The sequence below is a fragment of the Myotis brandtii genome, unplaced genomic scaffold, assembly GCF_000412655.1.
Source record: "Myotis brandtii unplaced genomic scaffold, ASM41265v1 scaffold144, whole genome shotgun sequence".
Taxonomy (NCBI): Eukaryota; Metazoa; Chordata; class Mammalia; order Chiroptera; family Vespertilionidae; genus Myotis; species Myotis brandtii.
In genome coordinates this window covers 6050416-6061081 of record NW_005355159.1, presented here as the reverse complement: position 1 = coordinate 6061081, position 10666 = coordinate 6050416, and the positions used below count along the sequence as shown (strand labels likewise).

The 10666-nt window shown below is 51.4% G+C and overlaps 1 protein-coding gene across 2 annotated transcripts in view; it reads right to left on the bottom strand.

The window, feature by feature from the left end:
- MYO1E (myosin IE) overlaps window positions 1-10666 on the bottom strand; it is a 183312-nt gene that overhangs the window by 3305 nt on the left and 169341 nt on the right. The window lies entirely within an intron of this gene.

The window sequence follows — 10666 nt, the reverse complement described above, 5'->3', positions numbered from 1 at the left end:
GTGGAGGGGGGGGGAAGAGGGACACTCACACACACACACACACACACTCCCCAGAGGCCCCTAGATGAGGGAAACCTACCATCAGGGCAGGTTGAGGAGGCATTTGGAGCCAAGAGTATTGGGACTGAGGTGTGGTCCCCGGACAGGGGGCCTCAGTGAAGCTGGATGACCATCCTCCCTGCAGCCATCCCGGCGGTCACCCCTCCCTGGCTCCTCTACCCATCCGCCTCCAGCTTTGACTAAGCCCTCAGTTCCTACTCCTCCATTTCTTCCCTGCCAGCTGCTTCCTTCCTGAGCCGCCCCCCCCCTTCAATATCGCCCCAGCTCAGCGTTTATTAGTTCACCTCACCCCCTACTAAAAATCCTCCTCACAGCTTCTCTGCTCTGGATGTGGTAGGCAGGCAGATGTGAGTAGAGCACGAGTACAGGTACAGATGGGCCAGGTACAGAAGGTCACCAGGGTGGAAAGCCCCAGGTGCCCAGCAAAGGACAATTGTAGGTGGGACCTCGCCCCCAGGGTCAGGAGGTTTGGACCCCTTGACCTTTCCACCCTAGAGATAACATCTAGGCCTCAGTTGTATTTCAGCTCCAGGCCCAGAGAAGCAATAAAACCAGATAAGGCTGCTGTCAGGACCAGCTGAATTGAATAATGACCCCTGCCCTAGTGCCAGCCAATCAGTGGAGACCACAACCTTGAATGGACACCTGGAAAGCTATGAGTACTCTATTGAGGTCTTCCCCTGGGATCTCCCCTAAAACTGAGGCCCTTAAAACCCTTAGGAGGGAGGACTCAGTGCACTCTCCCTCCAGGGAGCATGCCTGTGCCTTCCCTCTCTCCTCCCTCCTCCCTGCCCCAGGCACATTACCACTAGCTTCCTCACACCCAAGCTCCAAGGGCCCTGCCTTTACCCCTATAACTTGTTTCCTAAGCCCAGTTCTTCTAGGAATTGCATTTTCTACCTCTGTGATTTACCCAATACATGTTCTCTTACAGTATGGGTCTGGACTCTGAATTCTTTCCTAGCCAGAACCCAAGTACTGAGGTTGCTGAACCCAGGTTTGGTCTGACCCTACTGGTTAGACAACTGGTGCCATTCCTGTCGCCTACAACATTGGGAAATGGACCAAAGAGGGCCCTGCCAGGTGTGGCCCCTGCTGGCCCCTAGACTCATGTCCTGCCACCGAGCACACTGGTGCCTCCCCACCTTTTGTCATGGAAGCCCCTGAGCCCTGGTAGGTGTTAGGAACCCCGTCACATATTCCCAGCTCATGTCATACTTGCTGAGGAAAGACAATGCTCTCTCCCGAAGACCAGGAGCAAAACAGGGCATCAGCTCACAGCATGTCTGCCCAGCATTGCACTGGAAGCTCTAGCCAGAGCAATTGGTCAAGAAGAATAAAAGGCACTCAGATGAGAAAAGAAGTGAAAATATCACATGCGATGATTTGCACGTAGAAAATCCTAAGGAATACACTAAAATAAATAAACAAATAACCCCACCTATTGAACTAATAAGCAAGTTCAGCAAGACTAGGGAATATGAGACAATATATAAAAATCGGCTCCATCTCTATGCATCAGCAATGAACAATCCAAATGAAACTGAGAGAGCAATTCCATTTACAAGACATAAAAAAGAATGTAATACTTAGGAGTGAATTTAACAAAAAAAGGATGATTCTCCTTATATGAAATGTCCAGAAAAGGCTAATTTATATGGACAGGAAGTAGCTTAGTGTGGTTGCCTAGGGCTGGGGCTGGGGGTTGGGGGAATGACGGCTAATAGCAGAAAACTTTGTTTTTGGGGGATGATGAAAATGTTCTAAAAGTAGATTATGATGACAGTTGCACAACTCTGTGACTATACCAAAAACTGTTGAATTGTACTTTAAAACAATTGATTTTTTTTTTAATCCCCAAAAAGCTGGTTAAAAAAACACACAATGAGTAAACTGCACGAGCCCCCTGGGGCTCTGCAGTGCATGCTGATGCCCAGAGTGCGCTGGGCCAGCTGTAGGCAAGCAGCCGCTGGCATCCCAGGAATCGGGCAGAGTGGGGGAGGGGCTGGAGGCGTGAACACAGCCACCGCGTGGTCTTTGATCCCAAGGCACCAGAGGCCACTTCCTCAGAAAAATCAAAGTAAAACCTCAGGGATTACTGGGGAATTTGGGTTCCCGGGTAGACCCCGGGCAAGTTGTTTGTCCCAGGCCCTGGACAACTGCTCCATCCTGGCAGTGTAAACTGGTCACTCCTCAGCGGGCCGGTGGGGCTCCCGGCATCCGCAGTTGGGAGGGGGAGTCTGGTGGCTCTGAGATGGGTGCGGTTGCTGGGGAATAGAGTGTTTGATGTGGATGTGGAGAGCAGCTCTGCTTTCTGCACTGGGAAAAGAAGGCATCCCTGAGGTCACCATTCTGGGCTCTTTCCTGTTGAAATGTCCTCTGTGCCCAGGAGGGGGCGCTCCTGCTGTTGTAAGGCAGCGTGTTCCCAAAGAGAGCGGGATACCCAAAGCCCTCCCCCTCCCCAGTACTCCAGCCGCTCTGTCACATCTGGGCACGTCTCCACTCTTCTTGCAAGTGTCAGCAGATGGTGTGCCATCTGGGAACCCCTGCCTGTAGCTGTGAGATGCAGACAAACGTGCCGGGCTCTGCCTGCACCAGGCGAGGCACCGTGCTAGGCATTTTCGGATGTTGCTTCATCTAACCTGACAACACTCCTGGGTTTCCTGCTGGTCTCATCACTGATGACTTGATGGTGGCGGCACAAGGCTCCCACAGCTCTAGCCACACGACCTTTCTGGTCCCTCCATCTGGCCATGCCCCCCTGGCTGCCTCCACCCTCTGCCCAGTGCTGCTAATGCCTGCTCAGCCTTCCAAGCTCATTTCAAGCCCCTGCTACATGCTCTGGTACCCAACCTGCTCAGAGCAGGGGACTGACAGGGTGGGACAGAGGCTTGTGTCACTACTAGGACAGGAGGCTCCCCGGGCCGGGGCCTGACCTGTTTGTGCTCACCAGGCCCAGGAGCCCCATGTGGCCCCAGCCCGCATGTTCTGACGGAGTGACAGGGGGTGCAGAAGGGACGCTGGCTTAGAGTCGGCGCCCGGGTGGGCGGCCCGGCTCTGCCACTGGCTGGCACATAAGGTGGGTGCGCCACTTCACCTCTTCAGGCGTCTTCACCTGTTATTAAGGGGGATCCAGGCCAGGGCCCAGGTCCTTTCTCTAATTCTGACAGAGCCTCAGAGCGCTCCCAACAACACTCCTACTGTCAGCTGTGGCCGGAACACAGGACGTCTGTGCCCAGGAGGTGGTCTCTGTCTCCGTTCCACTGCACGGCGGACTTGGAAACCACCATAGAAACGGTCAGCGAGAACAGCCGTTTTCCAGGCTCCTCTCCACAGGCTCAGCCTTAAACGGACCATCTCCTTTGCATCACTAGGGGGCGATCCTGTGTAATCAATAATGCGGAGAGCAGGACTTTCCGTGAGCTGCCAGCGCTGAGTAATGAAGTCTTAGGGGCCTGGAGCCCTCCACTGGCAGCCAAGAGCGGACTGGCCCACGCAGGGAAGAAGGGATTCAGACTTCCGTCCACAGCAAACGCGGCCTGGTGCCTGGGAGCTGGATCTGGCCCCGTCCAGCCTGCGGGGGCAGGTGGTCATGCTGTCAGGATTTTTGTGGGTCAGTTGTTAAACAGTCATTATTAAAGATGAAATCGAACACACTTATGATTGAATAAGTTATAATAAAGCAAAGGCAATAAATGCTCATAGCAACCCTTCCTAATTATTTTCCTGTATCTTCTATCTATGCTCTGAAGTTACTGTCTGCTGCTTATGCATGGTGGCAACCCTACGCACCGACTGGCGTGCGCCTGGGCCTCTCTCCCCACCTCTGAGACCAATGGTGGTCACGCTGGCAGCTTGACATCGGCCACAGCGAGAGTAGAAAGGCACACATTACAGCTCCAGACAGCCAGCTGCTCACCAGCACACCCCTGTCCCCATGCCACCCTCGCCATAACTCACACTCCCTCGTCCAAAAGCGATAAAAAGTGTGACAGAGCCTCGTTTGTTTAGCAATGGATGTGCAGGATTTAGATAATTTTGTTATGTCTGGAACTTTATGAGACTTGCATTCCTAATAAACCTGACATGACTGAAAATTGTGTTATTGGGATCATGAGGGTTGGAGCAAGAATTTCAGACAAATAACAAAATTATTTTTCCCGTTGCCATTTCAATAACGAAGGTTCACTTTCTACACATAATAGTTTATAATTATAAAACTCCACATCACTGAGCAAACCCAGTGTTTCATTGTATGTAACTGTGGCACAATGCAATTTAGTGTTCCTATCACTCCCCCATGTTTCAGGCTAATTTGTACACATTTACCACTTTATTGTGTGTATTTCCCATAAGAAAACAGACACAGGAAGGAGCTGACTGACAGCGACTCACTTGTACAGCAGGAGTTTTTTCTGAGTCGGGCACGGGACCTCTAATGCAACCACATTAGAACCAACATGACGGTCGCCCGAGCGCTCGAGCACGTTACATCGGTCTGCTCGGTGAGGACCTGCGCTGCTGGAGAAGTCCCGTGGCAGGGTCGGGGGGGCGGGGGGGGCGAGGGTGCCTTTGCCCCGAAACATCGGGATGCCAACTGACATTTGAACCCGTGTGGACAGCTGCCCAGACTCACAAGATGCTAAAGGCCCGCAGGAAACAAAACCCCAAATAATATCAGGGACAACAAAGCTCTCTAAAGCGAGGGTCTGTTCACTCGCTCTCTCCTGGGAATGCTGGTTACTTTCCAGGGGATGTGAGTTGTTACAGTGATTGGAGCAAAGACTGGGGAAGAGTCGAGCGGGAGGAGTTTTGGGCTTTATTGACATTGTCCAAATGCAGCTAGTGTCTGTCGCAATATTACCTCACCGCCCCCTGTTCTGCTGTTGCTCTGAGCCTACAGAGAGCGGCATAGCTATTGTGTGTGTGTGTGTGTGTGTGTGTGTGTGTGTGTGTAGGGGGAGAGATGAAGGGGTCTCCCTGACTGGTCCCTTGTCTTGCTTCCCTAGGCTGCATATTCCCCGTTAAAGCCAGCAATGCTTAAAGCTTAGACCCTCCCGGAGACCCTCTGTGCAGTCAGAGATTAGAGTTCTTGCGAGAAAAGCCAGTGGCCAGGGGACACCCACTTTTCAATCCTGGTAGGACATGACTATTTCCCTAAGAGAGCAAAGCACATGAGTAACAGTCATAAAACCAATACAAATAAATGTTCAAGCTGCATAGTGCTTTACCATTTACAAAGCCCTATTTCATCTCCAAGAAACCCTGAGGAGAGGGTTTTTAAATTATATTCTTACTAGAGGCTCAGTGCACGAAATTGTGCATGGGTAGGGTCCCTAGCAGCTGCCAGCTGGGGGCTTCCTTCATTCCACACCACCCCCTGGTGGTCAGCGCATGTCATAGCAAGCGATCGAACTCCCAGTCTGTCGAACTCCCGAGGGGACACTTTGCGTATTAGGCTTTTATATATATAGATTATTCCTCTTATGCAGGTGAGGTCACCAAGGTGTAGAAAGAACAAGTGATAGACGAGAGGCAGCGCAGCATGTGGCACATGGAAGGCACGTGGCCCCGTCAATATTCAGTGAATGAATCTATGAAGAACCAAACCCAGGAGCTGGGACCCACACCGTCCCTGCAGCTGCGAGTCGTGTGCTCGCGCACTCCGCCAGGCCACCTTGTGAACTCTGCAGCCGCCACCCCTCTGGGGCAGCGGGTGCACTAGTTCACTCCAGGGTTAGCTGGGCTTAAGCTTTCAGCTATCACTTCTTTGTTCTGCAGATGTAAAATTTATGTCTTGAAATTCCAGGAAGGAAAATAATGGCATTTTATTTCACTGGCTCTTTAAAATAGGGTCTGTTCCAAAAGGTTGAATCTATAAACATTACTGGAAATGAGGGAATGGATGCCAGGAATTCCTCAGCTTTGTGTCGGCTTGGGCCAGGATATGGCTGCCACTCCTGTAGCTTACGGGTTGAGAAATATTGCTATTGGACACTTGTTGGAAATTTTAAGCCCCTTGAAAATATGACTCCATTAGGAGAACCTTGTCAAGAGACACACAGGCAGCATTTCAGTTTTTCTATCGATTCCCTCTGTGCCGTGGCCAGAAGCCCTACCGCTGAGCACTCCCAGTATTTTCCTGGTTCTCCAACTGCTAGTTGGAGTAATCTCTGGGGTATCTTGAAATTTCCTGAAATTGTCCTTGCATGAAATGGATCACGGGATTAAAAAGGCCAACAGAAAAGACATCCCGGTCTGGGTTTTGATACTTCCAGCAATGAAGTGCAGGTAGATTTTGTCATCTCAGTTATGGGGAAAGGGATAAAGCACCCTTGACTGGCACATCACGTGTTCCTATGAAGTCAGAGCAAAGGCTGATGAATGAGCTGCTTGTATGATTCTTTCTTCACCTGCCCTCTCTCCCTGAGAATCAGCAAGGAGCTTTCACCTGAGTCAGACTTTTCAGAAGGTATGCTAACGGACTGCGAGACGATGGCCCCTCTACATCTTGCTTAGTTTTCTTGGATGACGATAACAATGACGATGACAAGAACAACGACTATGTCACACACGTGGCAAGGCAAGGGTAAAGAAACCAGTGGGGGCGGTAATTAATTTAGTAAAAGCTTCATGCATTCTCCCCCCCCCCCCCCAAAAAAAAGTTGACAGAACATAAAATAAACTGACAAAGACTTTCCTGAATTAACTCGAGGTGCTAATTATACCATTTGATTTTATCCACACTCCACGATCCAAAAGAAATGATTGCTTATGCTTCATATGTCTGGAAGGAAGAGTGCGCTGGGGGCGGGAGAGGGAAAGAAAAGATAAACCTGAGGGTGTGAAAGCCGAGTTGAGACAGACTGTGCTAATCTTGTTTTTCTAGATTGGCAAGTTCTAGGTCACTGCCTGGGACTGTGATGTCTAAACGAATTTTCATGTTTAAGGAAAGGTACAAGCGTGGGATCCCAGAGCTCCCTGCTGGCTCCAACAACTTCCTGTGGAATAAAGCAATTCATGTTTTCTTGGCAAAGGGGAGCTATTCAGTGCACGGAACCACGAGGCTCCTGAAATGCACATCTAAGGTCTCTGGCCACATTAGAAATTATTTTCAATTTCACTTTTATATGTTTTAGAAAATGAATCCTAAGAAAAAGCTCAGTCCTTTGACCAGAGTACAATTTCTTAAGAAATGTGTGCCCCAGAGCAGATTTAATGTCCAGTGGAGACTGGCTGGGATCCTCGCAGCTACCGGACTCAGTGCCTAATAACGATCGTGACTTTTACACACAGCTGGGAACGTCGTACTGCCCGGCAGGCAGCTGTGAAGGTGCCTTCTCCTTCCAGCCTCACGGCCATCGCCACGGCAACACCACGTAGGCCTGATCTTTAGGCCTGAATGTGGAGAAGGGTGTGATGGGCTTGAACCGAGAACCACGGAGCTGAGGGCTGGAAGGGAGCAGCCTCGGTTAAGACACAACGTTCCTAAATTGCCTGCTCTTGGCTGACAGATGCTCCCGGCTGGCTGGTGTGCAAGTCTGGAAGTTGCAGAAGCAGGCTGGAAAGATGGCTTTGCTTGCCAAAACCAAAGCAAGTAGGAAGCTAGCAGGCAGAGCTAAGGGATGTGGTGCATTTCGTTCACCGACTTCAATCCCCTGCCTCCTTTGGGACACCCAACTGGGCCCGGGAGGGGTTGCTTGATTGCTTCAGTGATGTCCACCCCTCTGAATGTGTGGGTCTGGATTGCAGAGCAATCCTGTTGTCTCAACAGCATCCTTTCAACTCACCTTTCAACTCACAGACCCTTCCCTGGCTTTAACAATCAGACCAGACGGGTGATTTTCAAAGTGTGGTCCCTGGATCAGCAGCAGCGCTGGGAACTTGGGAGAAATGTAAATTCTTAGGTTCCACCCTGACCTACTGAATCCAAACCTCTGGAAGTGGGCCAGTAAGTTCTCCAGGGACTCTGGTGCTCAGTGAAGTCTGAGCGCGACTGCTTTAGACCAAGCCAACCAGGGGAGCCGTGGTCACTAGAACAGATGCAACAGAGCTGGTTCCACAAGAGTGGGGGAGGCGGGGAGAGGGAGGTAATGAAGGGGTGGCATCCACTCCACTGATGGCCACCTGTATGCAACCACGGTGCTCCCATCTGTAGCCCAAATGGGGTAAGGCTCGCGGGAAAAAGAAACAGCAGGAGCGAACGTGGTCAAGTTCCTAAGCACTTTGTGGTCTTTAGAAGGAAGCTGACAAGGCAGGAAAAACATCTCATAAAGGGGCAGGGAGGTGAGTGGTGGCTGCCCACCCAGCGGGGGGAGCTGCTGTTCCGCTCCCAGCACTGCTCTGTTTTGTACACGTCTCCTGATCCCATTAGAAACTTCATCATCATTCCAGAGGCTTGGAGAGAATGGAAAATGGAGGAGGGCATGAGAGAGGGGAGCAGGGGGCTGAAGGAGGCCCCTCACTGGGTTCAGCAGAGAGAACTATTCCACCACTGAGAATCATGCAGAGTTGGGAGGTCCCTAACATTCACGACCACCATGAGATAATGGTTGTATCACCATCACCATCACCATCACCATCACCACCACCACCACCACCACCACCACCACCACCACCACCATCACCATCACCACCACCATCACCACCACCATCACCATCACCATCACATCAAACTAAGTTGGCTGAGCAGTTTGCTACATGCCTAGTACCAGGCTAGGCACTTTGTGTATAATTTCTAGTCCTCTCAACAACTCTGCAAGCTTGGTGGTATTACATCCGTATACAGATGAGGAAAATAAAGCTCAGAGAGGAGAAGCAGAAAGTCCAATGTTAGATAAGCAATAGGGGCTGAAACAGGATCCTCATCCTTCTCTGGTATTTGACAATACCCCTCTACAGTATTTCCGCCTGGTGCTTTCCGTCCATCCTGTGCTCCTTACATCCTCGGGCAGCTCATCTTTGGGCTACTGGAACGTTGTTGGTTTACTGGTTCCGCTATCTACCTCCTGGTAGAGTTCACTCACTTGTCCTGCAATTGGCCTAACCCCCTTTCCACACCGATAACTCTTGGAATATCTGCACCAAGCATGTCAAACTCAAAGGCTAACATGGGCCCAATAAACAAGGCATGCGGCCCATGGGCCGTGAGTTTGACATGCTTGATTTACACAGTTTCAGGAATCTTCCCTTCCTCAGGTACAAAGCCTGGCTTTCTTTTTACTATTCTTCATTTTTTATTCTAGAAAGGCAGGAAGGCTGTCATTTTAAAGCCCTGAAGAGGTGATTCACAAACAAACTTCTACTTCTCATGGAATTCTGGAGTGTTATTCTCAATATTCCTGACGACTCTTTGAGCGATCATATTTATGCAACTGCAGGCACAGACATAAACCAAAACCCCATTGTTCCCCAACCATGCCGGAGAGCAGAAACGGTTATGGAGTAATTGAATCTCGGGGCCGAAAGGGATCCCTCTTCTGATGTTTCTAAGACACGCCCTCTCTGGAGAATGAGTTGTGTGCCATGAAGTTGGTTGTACTTTTAGAAATGCCAACCAAGGCCCGCATGGTGTTGGGTCCTGGGGGACAATGTGTGGGTGGAACCTGTGAACCTTTGTGTGACTGATGGAGAGGAGGTGCTGGCCTCACCCACAAAAGGCGGGAATCTTACCCTGCCACACCCTGGTCTGGGACCTTGAGGAAATCCAAGCTCTCCGGCATCTGGGACGTGCGGTCTGAGCCCGTGGACTGCTGTCGGGGCAGGGGTGGGCGGGCCATGGAGGTGTACAGGCTTTTCTGATTGGACCGCTGGTTTCCAGGAGCATGCGGGTGTGGCACAAACTGGTTTTTGATGACTCCATTCTGATGGTATCCTAGAAAGAGGACAAAAATCAACCTTCAATTTTACGATCCTTTGCCAAAAGTCTCTCCAAATTCCTCCCATTTATTAACCAAGAGCAACTTACTTAACATTGCCAGGCCTCAGTTTCCCCATCTGAAAAGATGGAGGGCATAACCGCTAACATAGTGTGAGGAACAGTGCTACCACATTGCAAACTGCCCAGCAAGCGCCTGGAACACGGCAGCACCATCACCACCACCACCACCACCACCACCACCACCACCACCATCACCAACACCACCACCACCACCACCACCACCACCACCACCACCACCACCACCACCACCACCACCACCACCACCACCACCACCACCACCACCACCACCACCACCACCACCACCACCACCACCACCACCACCACCACCACCACCACCACCACCACCACCACCACCACCACCACCACCACCACCACCACCACCACCACCACCACCACCACCACCACCACCACCACCACCACCACCACCACCACCACCACCACCACCACCACCACCACCACCACCACCACCACCACCACCACCACCACCACCACCACCACCACCACCACCACCACCACCACCACCACCACCACCACCACCACCACCACCACCACCACCACCACCACCACCACCACCACCACCACCACCACCACCACCACCACCACCACCACCACCACCACCACCACCACCACCACCACCACCACCACCACCACCACCACCACCACCAC